The 14,089-nt window shown below is 32.2% G+C and overlaps 1 pseudogene; it reads left to right on the top strand.

Moving 5' to 3' along the window:
* The first annotated feature begins 12,306 nt into the window (after positions 1-12,306).
* On the top strand, positions 12,307-13,889 carry LOC111019614 (berberine bridge enzyme-like 14 pseudogene; annotated as a pseudogene).
* Positions 13,890-14,089: the final 200 nt, after the last annotated feature.

Below are 14,089 nucleotides of genomic sequence, written 5' to 3' on the forward strand. Positions count from 1 at the left end.
CCTTTCATAGCCAATTGGTTTTGAGATGCAACCCCATGAATATTAATATGATATCAGAGCCCAAATATTCAAAATGAGCCAAAAGAGCCCCGATCTTGAAGGAACATGTTAGGGATCCCACATTGAAAAGATAAGGGACCTAACAAGGGTTTATAATAGACATGAGCTACTCCTCTCATTGTCAATTGGTTTTGAGATCGAACCACATGAATATTAATAATTACAAGGATCTCTTAGTACAAGAATGAAAATGAAAAGTAGATAATGTTGGAATTTTATAAACTTTGGTTTCAAAAAGTACAAGGAATAAGAACTAAGCTGGAAATTCGCTTACAAGTAACGAAAACGGAACTATGGAATCCTAAACTATGCTAGTAACTCTAAAGAAGCTTGTAAAGGGATCAAGAATGGAATAGAGCTTGATGAGAATGAAGGAGAAGCAAGCTGAATTTATAGGGAACTCAAGGTTGGTTCAACGGTTGAGAAATTCATGCTCCACCATTGGCTCTTAACTTGTTTGACTAGTATTTTGCAACCAAATATTCAACCTTCCTTGCATGGATGGCACTTGGTGCTTAGGTGAAGTTTACTGCATGAAAACGTAAGTTTTGTTTTAGTTTCATCTCTATTTGCCGCAAAAAACTTATATTTGCATGTTTCCCTCATGATAGAATGATTATGTATGAATTGGACATAAAACTAACCCATAAAGAACTATTTCTAAGTAAAATAAAGTCAAAAAGTATGAAATTAACCTCTTTTTACCCTTGTAAACAAGAGTAATCAGACTACTGTTATGGGAAGACGAAATTAGACCCGACAGACAAACAACATCATAGGTCCAAGGCCGAAAGCATGACCTGATTCGGGCGTGACTAGTTCTAGGGCGTGACTAGTTCTAAGGCATGAGCATGTCCAGGGCATGGCCAAATCTAGGGAGTGGCCAAGTCAAGGGCGTGACCAAATCTAGGGAGTGACCAAATGATAACTCTTCAAAAGAGAGTTATTCTGGTATTTATTTGGGTGAAAATGTGAATTAAAATGTCAAAGTGTGTCGGTTTTATGTTATAATTAGCATGAATATTGTTAAAATGTAAATTCTTAGCTAAATATCCTTAGTCTTGAGAAATTTAGCCAAAAACAGCATAAACTCTCGTATTTGTGATTCATTTGCACAGATTTTTAAAGAAGAGCTAAGAAGAGAATGAAGTGTTGAACTAGAGAAGAGCAGTCAAAGCATTTTCAAGATAGAGCATATAAAAGCTGGAGCATAGCGATGCCAGAGCATGGAGTGACCATACAGTTAATTCCAAAAACACGGGATTCACTTATGTCCGTACAATTTTCAGCTGGGTGTCCTAAATTTAGAACTCGATATGAAAGGGGCGTGTTGCCCTAGCCACCACACACATATCCCAATGGAGACACACTTTTGAGACCTGAAATGACAAGGGGGAGGATTCTCTCTATTTTCAGGGGCAGAAAGCTGACGACAGAAGTGATTTTCTACTGCATTTTCGAGCTGTCATCTTCTTCTTTTTAAGTTTCTTTACTATTTCCCTAAGATGAGTTGTCTTCTTCTTTCACCCATTTTATTTTCTTCTTCATTTATGAGCTAAACCCCATTTCAGGGGAGATTCTCATGCTGTAACTGCTGTAAACTGAACCTCTATCTACTTTATTCGTTTTTAAATGAAGCTGTATTAATTTCTGATATCTTATTGAACATTGTTGGCCACTTTGTTCTGTTTGCTAGCTTCTATATTGACCCGGGAGGGCTTATGGTTGCTGACTTGCTTCATTTGGGATTAGTACTTTTCTATAGTATTTTGTGTATTCTCCGGAATGGAATCCCCTAATCTTGCCTACATCTTGTTTTTACTACTTGGAAACTTAGCAACGGGAGTTGTGGGTTTTCATGTTCAGGTGTCTCGGAAGTGAAACACGTCGAGCTGCGCATTAACGGGTATTTGTTAGTTAGAGGGTAGGTTGTTAGGTTGTGAATGACCAAGTCTAGGGCATGACCAGGTCCCGGCCGACTCCCAGGCTTTTCGAGCTCCGCCAATAAGCCAACTGATGGGCCGACTCCCATTCTCTTGTATTGTCTGATCCGCACTAGTGCTATCTGTTGGGTTTTATGCCCTAAACTCGTGGTTTGTAAACATAAAACAAATATTCATTCAATAAAGTTGTTATTGATAGAATTGCATTAACCCAAATCCAATAAACTAACATCCGAGGTTATGTCATGTAACTGCAACAGTATATAACAGATATACAGTATATATTCGATATACAGGTGGATAATGTTCCTGTAGTAACCTAAAGGGTCTATAGTATATGGATAAGATTAAGTACCTTATCCTGGTAACACTATAAATATGGCCCACTTTGTAATAGTTACAAATGACTTGATCCAAGTCGTTCGTGTGGAGACATGCGAGTGGGGGTATCCTATACAATGAGTTTTTATAAGACTGGACCACGAAATAATTACTCTTTAGCTATAACACCGTTAGCTAATAGATTAATATTTCAATAGGATGACCAGGTAACTCGATCTCAATTCTAAGTGAGTTATGGACTCCTGCCTGTTAGGGCTAGTCCTTTGATTTGTATGGGTGAGAGTGACTCAAGTTGCCGACTCAATATACCTACCATTTTGGGGACGAGACCGAGTGGAGAGCTAGGAACATAACTACACAAGATGGAATTCACTCCTTCCCGACTTCAGGGTATGTAGATGAGTGTTCTTTTGACTGCTGACTCCGGGACTTGAACAAGGGCCCCCCCCTCTCACTGGCCCGAGAAGGACTTCCGGTTATTGGTTGGACCATAACCAGATTGTTCATTAGAGGATCAATGGTACATAAGGTACAAGATGTAACACAAGGGTAAAATGGTAATTTGACCCAGCTGTGGTTACGAACACTCGTGAAGGATTGACTTGCTGTTAATGGTCGATATCCATGGACACAGAAATATTCTATAATGAGAAGAGTTCATCTACGGGTTTTTAATGGAGTAACCCATAGTTAACGTATTGTTGATTAAGGTGGTTAATGAGTTTAACCAATTAATCTCATAACATTGGAACTTCTGATCTATAGGTCCATTAGGTCCTCTTGCTATCTCGTAAAGGGTAATTAAGAACATTAAATCTACAGTGAGAAGAGTGCAACTGTGGGTCTTTAGTGGAGTGACCGACAGTTAACGAATGTTGATTAATATGGTTAATGAGTTTAATCAATTAATCTCGTATCGTTGGAACTTCCAATCTGTAGGACCATTAAGTTCCCTTGCTAGCTTGTAAATGATAGTTAAGAATAGTTAGTCTTGAAAATAATTTGAATTGTTCAAATTAGTTAAAGGGAATTAAGGTTGATCGTATGAGATGCAATTAATATAATGTATGTTGATACATTATAATATAACGTTAATTTTGAATTAGATTCAAAATTATGAGAGAGATGGATATTAGAATTTGATTTTAATATAGTTGATTAATTTAAGTTTAATTTAATTGAATATGATTTAATTAAATTAATTAAATTAATGTGATATATTAATTTGGTTAAATTAAATTAGATTTAATTTAATGAAATTAATAATTTTTTCTTTTTAATTAATTAAATTAGATTCAATTAATTATTATTTTAATTAAAATAAAAGGAAAAAAAGGAAAAAAAAAAGAAAAAGAAAATGGGAGGTAACCTCCAATGGTGGAAAGTGGGGAAGTGAGTGGGGAAGTGGTGACTTCCCCTCACTCCTCCTTCTCTATAAAAGGGAGTTTCTCCCAATTCCTTTTAATAGTCCCTGGTCCTCGGTTATTGAGTTTTCGAAACTCCGACAAGAAAATCTCTCTCGCTCTCTCGATTTCCCTTCCAATTATAAGACGATTCCCACAAATCGAGTTCTTAACGTCCAGAGGATAGCAAGGAAGACTTTGTGGTGACGTTGATATCTCCATTGAAGAGGTGTCTTTTCAAAGGTATGTAACACTAACTTCTTGTTATTCATACTTATGTGTCTTTTCTTTGTTGCAATTCTAAAACAAGATCGAAGCACTTGCGTTCGCGTGCTTCCGCTGCGGGATCCGATCCCTCACTATCTCCAAAGCCCAAACTATTTTAGAAGAGAAGATATCCTGTCAACCCTCGATTTTTGACATCAATAAATAAAGAGAGAAATCTCACAATCAAGGTACACTGCAAAATTCTACTCTTTGCAATGCTTCACATAAAACTCCAATTCTAACTTAAGCATCAGAGTTTGTGTGGCTAGCACCACACTGGTGAGTAATCATTTTATTTTGTAGGTTTCGTCGATCCTTTTTATTATAGAAGATTGGTACGAACTTGGTAATCTTGATAGGCCAAATTTCTGCATCAACAAATAATTTGAAGAAAAAGCTTATAAACTCTCGTAAATAGTAGATATACAAATTTATGCTCTCACAAATTTGTAAGAAAAATTCTTACAAATAATGTCCTGAATTAGCTAAGAGAAATCAAATTTACAAGCTCAAGAATCTCTCGAAATAAAATCTCTCTCGAATGAAATTTGAAACATTAGAGAAATTGGAGAGAAAATTTGGAGTGAATTGTTGTCCAAATTTGAGAGATAATGATTGTTTAAATATGAGAGAATTGAGTAAGAAAAAAATTTGAAATCATAATTAAATTTGGATTATTGGACCTTTAACCATTAAAAATGAAAGGTAGAGATTTCATAGAAATATAATAATTATATATATTCTTTTTTCTCTTTCTAACCGCTCAAACGACTATTTCTTTTTCCATTTTTTTTTCATTTCATTTCACTTCTTTCTTTCCTCTTTTTTTTTTTTAAGAATTCATATTGTGTTATTTTGTGGTTGGTCCATATTTATGATTCAACTGCCACGTCATTCACCACATGTATTTTTCTTTCAACTTCTTATCCCCATAACTTCTTTGTTCGGAGTTCAAACGTGCACTCTACGTTGGCGAGTGACTCCTCGCCACTTTCGACGTTCATGCCTGCCAAGTCAAGTTTGCCTTAGAATGTACCTTAGGGGGCTATGATTTGGGTAATTAAAAAGTCATTGAAATCGTTGTATCGAACTCGACGCTGTGGACACTTTAAAACGCTAAAAATATCAATAAACAAAATTAGGTTATCATCGAAATATTAATTAATCAATTAGTTAAAATTAATTAATTTCAGTTTAAATGCCAAAAAACCAATAGAGATATCCAAATATGAATTAAATTTACCTAATCCATCAGCCTAAACTTTTTGGTTGATTACTAGTTTATTCACCTTTAAGATGACATCAGAGCGGGTGGTCATGTGTTCTAACTCCTGCATTATTATTTCCTTACCATTTATTATGATTTCCACTTATTGAGTCTTAAGTTTTTTGGTTGAATGGTGATTTATGCGTCCTTAAACTTAAAATTTTAGGGTCACACATGTTCTTTTTTTTAATATTTTTCTTTGAAAGAAAAAATGCTAAGTTCTAATGAATCATTAAGACCAGTTTACCAGAATACCTAACGAAAAATAAAATGGTTTTTATTTCTTTCGGAAGGTCAAATTTAGTTTGACGATTTTGCCCTTCATTCCGTCTAGGTACCATAAAACTAGAAGGAGACCTTTTACATAAATGAAAAGGTTTTTCATAGGTGTGACACTGTTAGTTGCCCAATTTGGTCGGTCGGGTTAGTTTTCTTTTCTGTTTTCTCCTTTGTCGTCATTTAATTATTACGTTCTTTGTTCTATAATATTATTATATTTGTGTTTATTTTATTCTTCATATATATATATATATATATAAATGATTCTTACCATGTATTTAGGATTGCTTTCAAAATATGTATTTTTCAAGTAAATGTTATCAAAATAACATGTCAACTTGGATATAATTCAACATTTATTATCATCCACAAAATCGATGGTTTCATCTACACCTTATAATTAATTATTCGTTATTTAATTCTAGAAAAAAAATTATCCTGAAACAAAAAAAATAATATATGCCTTAGTGTTTTTTATCTAGTCTCTATTGTTTTAAAGGTTTCACATTAGTCCCTTATATTTTTTATTTTTCAACTTAGTGTCTCATAGTTCATGAAGATTAATATTAGATGATGATAAACTTACATGGCAAAATACTTTGGGATTTTGATAGAAATTTAGAAAAGAAAACTTGAAACCAATTTCGTACAAATTTAGAAGAAGAATTAGAAATGTTTCTCTATTTGATAATATCTTTCCTCTTTTAAATTTTCACAAACTCACTAAGTATTATGTCAAATAAGTCTATCATCAATCAATTTTAACATGTATCAAATTATTAAATTGAAAATCGATAAAACATAATAGACCAAACCAAAAAGTAAAAAGTATAATTATATATAATTTTTTGGTAATTATAAAATAAATCGATAAAATAATCGTTTAAGAAAAATAAAAATAGAAAAACTGTCATGTCAACGTCTCCTCAAATATTTTAAAAAGATTCCAGAATCTTGTTACAATGTTAATTTATATAATTAAATGTATGCATCCAAGCATGTGGTGGGCGTGTCGGAGTGGTTATCAGGCATGACTAGATATCATGTGGGCTTTGCCCGCGTAGGTTCGAATCCTAACGCTCACGTTTTTGTTCCTTTCTATCATGTGGGAGTGGGGGATCCAACTCACAATCTTTTGGTTGGATATATATGTTAATTACCGATATGCTCGTTTTGGCTGAACCTTAATGACATTGTCGAACTCTTCGACTTAGGAATATATCGAGGGACATTTTTAATTCCTACTCGTGAGTGTAAAAGTCAATAAGATTCACATTTTCATTATAGAATTATATAAATGAGAATTAAAGGGGTAGATAGTAGATACTAATACATAATTAGAGACTAAATATATGTTTTGGTTCCTAATGTTAGATGTTTTTTTTTCAATCTAGTCTTTATTGTTTTAAAAGTTTCAATTTAGTAATTAATGTTTTAATATTTTTCAATTTAGTGGCTTACTATAGTAAATGTTAAAATTGGTTGATAATAAACTTACATGACATAGTATTTAGTGAATTGGCCAAAATTTATAGGAGGAAAAATGTCATAATTCCTCTCCCAAATTTCTAAGTCGTTGATAAAAATTTCGAGTTTTTTTCCATTGAGGACCTTTTTTATCCTCTAAATTTTAGAAAAAATTTATAGTATTTTGTCCAAGTTTAATTATCAACAAATTTTAACATTCATCAATAACAAGGTAATAAATCGAAAAATGTCAAATCACAGCGGACTAAATTGTAACTTCTCAAATAATAGGGACTATATTGAAAAAAAAACTCCCAAATATGGTGATATATTATTTTATTTAATTTACCATGCCACTCTTTGAAAATAGTGTAGAAAATTACCAATTCCAATGGAGAGCTGACATGACTCTTCATCACGACTTCCCAAGTTTGACATTGGGAAATGAAGAATCCTTAATCATTCAAATATCTCATGTGTACTAAAAACAAAGAAAAAAAATTCAAATGTCTCATGTGAGATGTGAAATTGAAGAACAAAATCAAGGCACTGTTAAAATAAACAAGAAAATATCAAAGGTAAATAAAATTATGGAAAATGAATTTATTTTCCTTCACTTATTTATCTCCCTTAATTTTGCCTCGGGATTATATAGGCATTTAAACTCGAGCACCAAGTCAATGAAACTTGGGCACAAGAAATGTCAACAAGTGTCTTGTGTCCGGTTAGACACCAAATAAGTATGGACATCTAGAAATGATATTTATAATACTCCCCCTTAGATGCCCATAATTTATAGGATATATGCCTCATTAAAACCTTACTAGGAAAAAAATCCAACAGGAAAAAAATCTTAGTGGAGGAAAAAGAGTACATTTTTCATATAATTTTAATAAACTAAAAATGATTAAAATATATTTGCTCCCCTCATGGAATGTTGTGCAGCAACTGCACTAAGATATGATACTTTATGACCAATAAATTCTTCATTATCTTCTTGAGGTTGAAATATATCTTTATTCACATCACGTGAACGAACTTCCATTGGAATGCTCAATGGAGATGTTTGGTCCATATAAACCTTTTTAGAACTTTTCGGTTGACTGATTGACAAATATCTCATCTGCTAAATACTCAATTTGAAAGCCAAGACAAAAAATGTATTTTTCCAAGATTTTTTGTCTCAAATTCTTTCTTAACATATACAGTTATAATGGGCGAATCCCGACTGTGATTTTCTTATAAAAACACATGGACCTTCTTTCAACAAATATCCACTCAGACAATTGTACCACATTAGTTCTAATTGTTTTAATCCATATGATAATCTTTGTGAATACAATTCTCGAGAACTTTGATTATACGTTTCAAGTATCTTAAATCCTTGAGGGATTTTCAATTTCAAATTCAATTTGAATTTCTTTATTTTATTAAATCCTACGACTTCCTTCCAAATTCCTCTGTCACCCTATAATTCCCAGATGTCGAGATCCCTGTAGTTAAAAAATGCTCTCAGAGAACTCGACATAAATGCGGTCATGAAATCGAACAAACTTTCAACTTATTCAGATAGAATTTTTCAACATATTCAATTTGATTTAGTACAAATATTCCCTTAAAAAGTTAAAAAATTAATCATAATGAAGGTGTAATAGGTTCATTTATCCATTAAACTATGTTTGAATTGATATTTTCTTTTTAAATATTGTTAATGGTAATTTTTAACTGAGCACACATGCGTGTGTTATTGAACTCTCAAAAAGAAAGAAAGAAAATGGTAACTTTTAAATTCCTCCCGATTCTGTTTTTTTTGTTTTCTCTATTTAATAACATATACAAGTAGAAAGTATAAAGTACAACCTCACGTCCACGATAACCATTTTATAAAATACCATAATTGATGTGCAGGTTTCCTTAGTCTAAGTTGTCCGACACGAAATCTTCACAAATAGTGACAAATGGACTCCACACGAGTTAAACTCTATCAATCCAAAAGAATATTGGGATCAATCACATTCCACCAATTAAAACTTTCTCGATGCACAAATAAAAGTAATCTTATAATCATGTATGATTTTTTTTTGTTATTATTAGTATTTGTCGAAAATATTACATTACAAATATGAATGTGGAATTTCGAATATTTAATCCACGAAAGACGTTTACTAATGTCATACTAAACTATGGTCTTTTGACGTTAACAATTATAATTAGTAAAAAAAATAGAAAAAAAAATAAGATGTGTTATTTCTCATTGTTCAAGAATACTTCGCCTTTTAAAATCTTAGACTTGAATAAAAAATCTACTTTTGTTTTTAGTTCAACAATGATAGAGAATTTAATCCTCTCGGAAAAAGGGAGGTTAGTAATTTATTGTGATCAATTGAATTATGCTAATGGTAAAATTAATTTTTTATTTTTTAAATCTCGTTGATTATGATTACTTTCCATATAAATCCAAATGAAGGGTATCTCGATTTTTTAGATCACACATTTTGTTCAATTTTTTTTTTTATATCGGTGAGTGTTCGGGCCAGCTTACACGCACCTCAACTAATTTCACATGGCAACCGTCTAACCCTACAACATCTGGTGTCGGGAAACACACAAGAATCACAGGGCAACTTTTGATTCAATCTCCTTCTTATATGTTTTTTGCGAAGGCAATTAGGTTGATGATTTCTTAGCAAAGTACAAGCTTCATTCCCTAACCACGAAATGGTTGTGTAATTTTTCAAGTTGACTTTCAAATATGGTTGTGGATAATATTCCATCAAATGTAGCCCAAGTGACATCTTTATTATAATCACTGAAATATTAAAAGAAAAAACGAAGGGTATCTGACTTTCATTAATCAAATAGGGTTAGAGATCCCATTCATAAATTATATACCAAATTTATTCTTTACCATTAATTTTTATCTTAATTTTTATTGGAGGAACACTGCTAATCAACCACCATTAAAGTTGTTATCAAATCTGAGCATAGTTCAACTAATTAAGATATAAATTATTTGGGGCCGTTTGATAACCATTTCGTTTTTTGTTTTTAGTTTTTAAAAAATTTGATGACCAATTCAATTTTCTGTTTTTTGTTTTTCAAAAACCATTTTGAAATTCTATGTGAATTTAAAAAAAAAAAATAGTTTTCAAAAATAAGGTTTTGTTTTTCAAAATCTCATTCTTTCTTCGCCTACTCAACTTTTTTTTTTCTTTCTCATACTTTATCTTTAGAAATTTTATTTTTCACTCTAAAATTTTCTTATTTCTAAATTTCTCTCTACAAACTGTATTTTTATCTCTCTAAAATTTTCATATTTTGAATATTTATTGTTATTTATCTCTCTCCAAATTTTTCTGTATTTTTTTTCTAACATACCAGTTTCATTTCTCTCCTTAAAAATTTAATATTTATCCTGATTTTTTTCTCTCTAAAATTTCATATTTTATAACTTTTATTTTTCTTCGTAATCTATTTTTTGTCTAAAAATTATATTTTATTTTCTGGTTCAATTTTTTTCAGTGTAATTTTTATTTATCTGTATATTTATTTATTTTCTATAAAAATTATATTTTGAATCTTGTTTTTATCTCTGAATTTGTTTCCATTATAAATTTTCTCTTTCTTTATAATTTATATATTTTTCTTTAACAAATATTTTTCTCTCAACTTTATTTTTTTCTCCAAAATTTTTCTCTTTCTGTCTTTAACTTTTCTTTAACTATTTTTTTTCTAAATATTTTTATTTATGTCTCTAAAATTTATCTCCCAATAATTTATTTACATCTCTATTTTCATGTCTCTACATTAAGGGAAGACAAAAATTTCCACACGGTCAGGTCCCAAAAATAGAAAATGCATGTCCCAACCCTCTCCCGCCCCCGATTCCATTTTTTAAATAATTAATATATATCTATTACACTTTTTAATATTTGAATTCTAAAAATAATTAAAAACAATTATAAAACCAATAATTTTTCTCGAGAACATCTCTCGGACCCAAGAACGAGGTGGAGACGGAGACTAAAAATTTTCACCAGCTCGAGAATGAGGGAGAGTAACCTCACTCGCACCCACACCATTTTTGACTCTACTCTACATAAAATTTTCTCTCTATTTTCAATTTTCTAACTTTTTAAAAACAAAAAATTAAAAATGGTTACCAAACATGTTTTGGTTTTTTGTTTTCTAAAAACAAAAAACAAAAAATGGTTATCAAACATATATGATTTTTGTTTTTTAAAAAAAGAAAACCAAAAGCCAAAATCTAAAAACTAAGAAAACCAAAAACCAAAAACTAAAATGGTTATCAAAGGCCTTAATAATTGTGTTTCTTGTTTTTTATTTCTAGTTTTCTCATTTTAATTTTAAAAAAATAGAATTAAGTTTGTTAATTGTTTCTTATCTCATGTTCTTTATTATTTATTGAAAAAGAAAACAGAAACATGTTTGGTAGGTTGATACTATCTTTTGTTTTTCATTATTAAAAAAAATAAAAACTTTATATGAGATTAATTTCAAATTATATATTTAAAATTGTTTATGTTAGATTTTTTTTTATATTTTTTATTATGAAGAATAAAAAATGGAAATTTTTGAAAACAAAAGCAAGAATCCAAAAAACAACTTATTTTGTTATTCCTAATTTTTTCTCCAAAACAATACCATTTATCAAATACTTGTATTTCTCAAAAATTATAAATAAAAAACAAGAGAAATGAGAAATAAAAAACAAAAATTTTATAAAACGCGTCGAAAATAACCTTCTACAGGTCACATTTAAAACGACTCCGTTATTTCCATATTGTTTCGTCTGTTTGTGTGTGGTATTGTTCTTGTTTTTTTATTTAATCTCAAAAAAGGAAAAGTATGACGTGGATTTTAAATTACTTCCATTAATCTCTCTATATAATCTGCCATAACACATTACATTTATAAATACATGGCTGTTTAGGTAATTAAAAAAACCAGAATCACAAATTACAAAGCACAGCTCACCTTTAAAAATTATAGTTTCAACAAATAAGATAACATTTAGTTTTTAATTTTCTATTTTTAACAATTACATTTGTCTTTTTAATTTTTCAACTTTGATATAGATTTTGAAAACAAAAAATGAAAATAAAAAACAGCACATCCATGGTGTTTATAAACTAATTTTTAAATAACAGAAAACAAGAAATAAAATTACTTTTCATCCTTGTATCTCTTTATAAAGATCCCAGGACAAAGCATCCCAACTCAGAAAATTCCCAACATTTTATTCTTCATTATAGAAATGTGGAGTTCATCATCATCTTCCTCAATCCTTATATATTTATCTGTCATTTTAATTTTATCGTCATGGGTGTCTACTTGTTATTCTACCGAACGGAGCTTTCTCCAATGCCTGTCAAGCAACAAGCAGCCAAATTTCCCCATCTCTGAAGTCATCTTCACCCCCAGAAATTTTTCTTTCTTACCAACTCTCAATTTTTACATCAGAAACCTTCGATTTCAGACCCCCCAAACCCCAAAGTCACTCGTCATTGTCATAGCTAAACACGAATCCCATGTCCAAACAACTGTTATTTGTGCCAAACGCGTTGGTCTACAGATTAGAATCCGTAGTGGCGACCATGATTACGAAGGCCTTTCCTACATCTCCCAACAGCCCTTCATTGTCCTTGACCTGTTCAATCTCCGAGCCATTAATGTCAATATCGCAGACCAAAGAGCTTGGGTTCAATCAGGGGCCACAATGGCGGAACTTTACTATGGCATTACAAATAGGAGCAGAGTCCGCGCCTTCCCTGGAGGCGTCTGCCCGACAATGGGCCCTGGTGGGCATCTTTCAGGAGGTGGATATGGCAATTTAATGAGAAAATTTAGCCTCTCTGTGGACAACATTGTGGATGCACAAATTGTAAATGTACAAGGTCAGATTCTAAACCGACAACAAATGGGGGAGGATCTGTTCTGGGCCATTAGAGGAGGAGGAGGGAGCTTTGGAGTCATTTTCTCATGGAAGATTAAGCTAGTTCCAGTCCTTTCAATAGTGACAGTGTTTAAAGTTGACAAAACCATATAAGAAGGAGCAACAGATGTAGTTTGGCAATGGCAGCAAGTTGCAGACAAGTTGGATGACAATGTTTTCATAAGACTGATGCTACATGCTTCCAAAGGAAAGAAGAAGGGCCAGATGACAGGGAAGACGTCATTGGTCGGATTGTATCTTGGGCCAACAGAGAAACTTTTGGAGATCGTTAATCAGAACATACCCAGTTTGAAATTGCAGAAGAAGGAGTGCAGTGAAATGAGTTGGATTCAATATGTTTCTGTTTTGGTTTAATTTCCCAAATGAGACGGCCCCAGAGGCATTACTTAGCAGGGAAATCCCATCTTTGCCTTTTCTCAAAACGGAAATCGGACTATGTGAGGGAACCCATTTCGAGAGAAGGGATAGAATCGATTTGGAAGACGATCATTGAAATTAAGGAAGTGAGTCTCGTTTGGAACCCTTATGGAGGGAGGATGAGCCAGATTTCAGAGGCAGCGACGCCATTTCCACACAGAGTAGGAGTGAAATTCAAACTCCAGTACTCTACGAACTGGAAGGAAAGGGGCGATGAAGCGGCTGAAGAGAATATTTCATTGGCGAGAAAATTGTACGAAGCAATGACGCCGTATGTGTCGAAGAATCCGAGAGAGGCATTCCTGAATTACAGGGACATTGATGTGGGGAGCACCGCCCGTTGGAGCGTGGAGGAAGGTAGGGTTTATGGGGCGAAGTATTTCAAAGGGAATTTTGAGAGATTGGTGAGTGTGAAGACGAAGGTTGATCCTGAAAATTTCTTCAGAAATGAACAAACTACTCGTTGATCTTGTGAACGAATTAATAAGATGAATGCCTAATAATACTGTATCTTGGGCTTCTAATTATGATTATGTTATATATTTGAGCAAATTGATTGGCTTGGCGTAACTTTGAATTTCTGATTGCTACAACTTGTGTTACTAATCAATGGAAAACCTTATAATTTTGGTACCACTAGTAACACACAACCATCAGCATCACCAAT

Source organism: Momordica charantia (assembly GCF_013281855.1).
Source record: "Momordica charantia cultivar OHB3-1 chromosome 11 unlocalized genomic scaffold, Mcharantia_2.0 BLBB01000011.1, whole genome shotgun sequence".
Taxonomy (NCBI): Eukaryota; Viridiplantae; Streptophyta; class Magnoliopsida; order Cucurbitales; family Cucurbitaceae; genus Momordica; species Momordica charantia.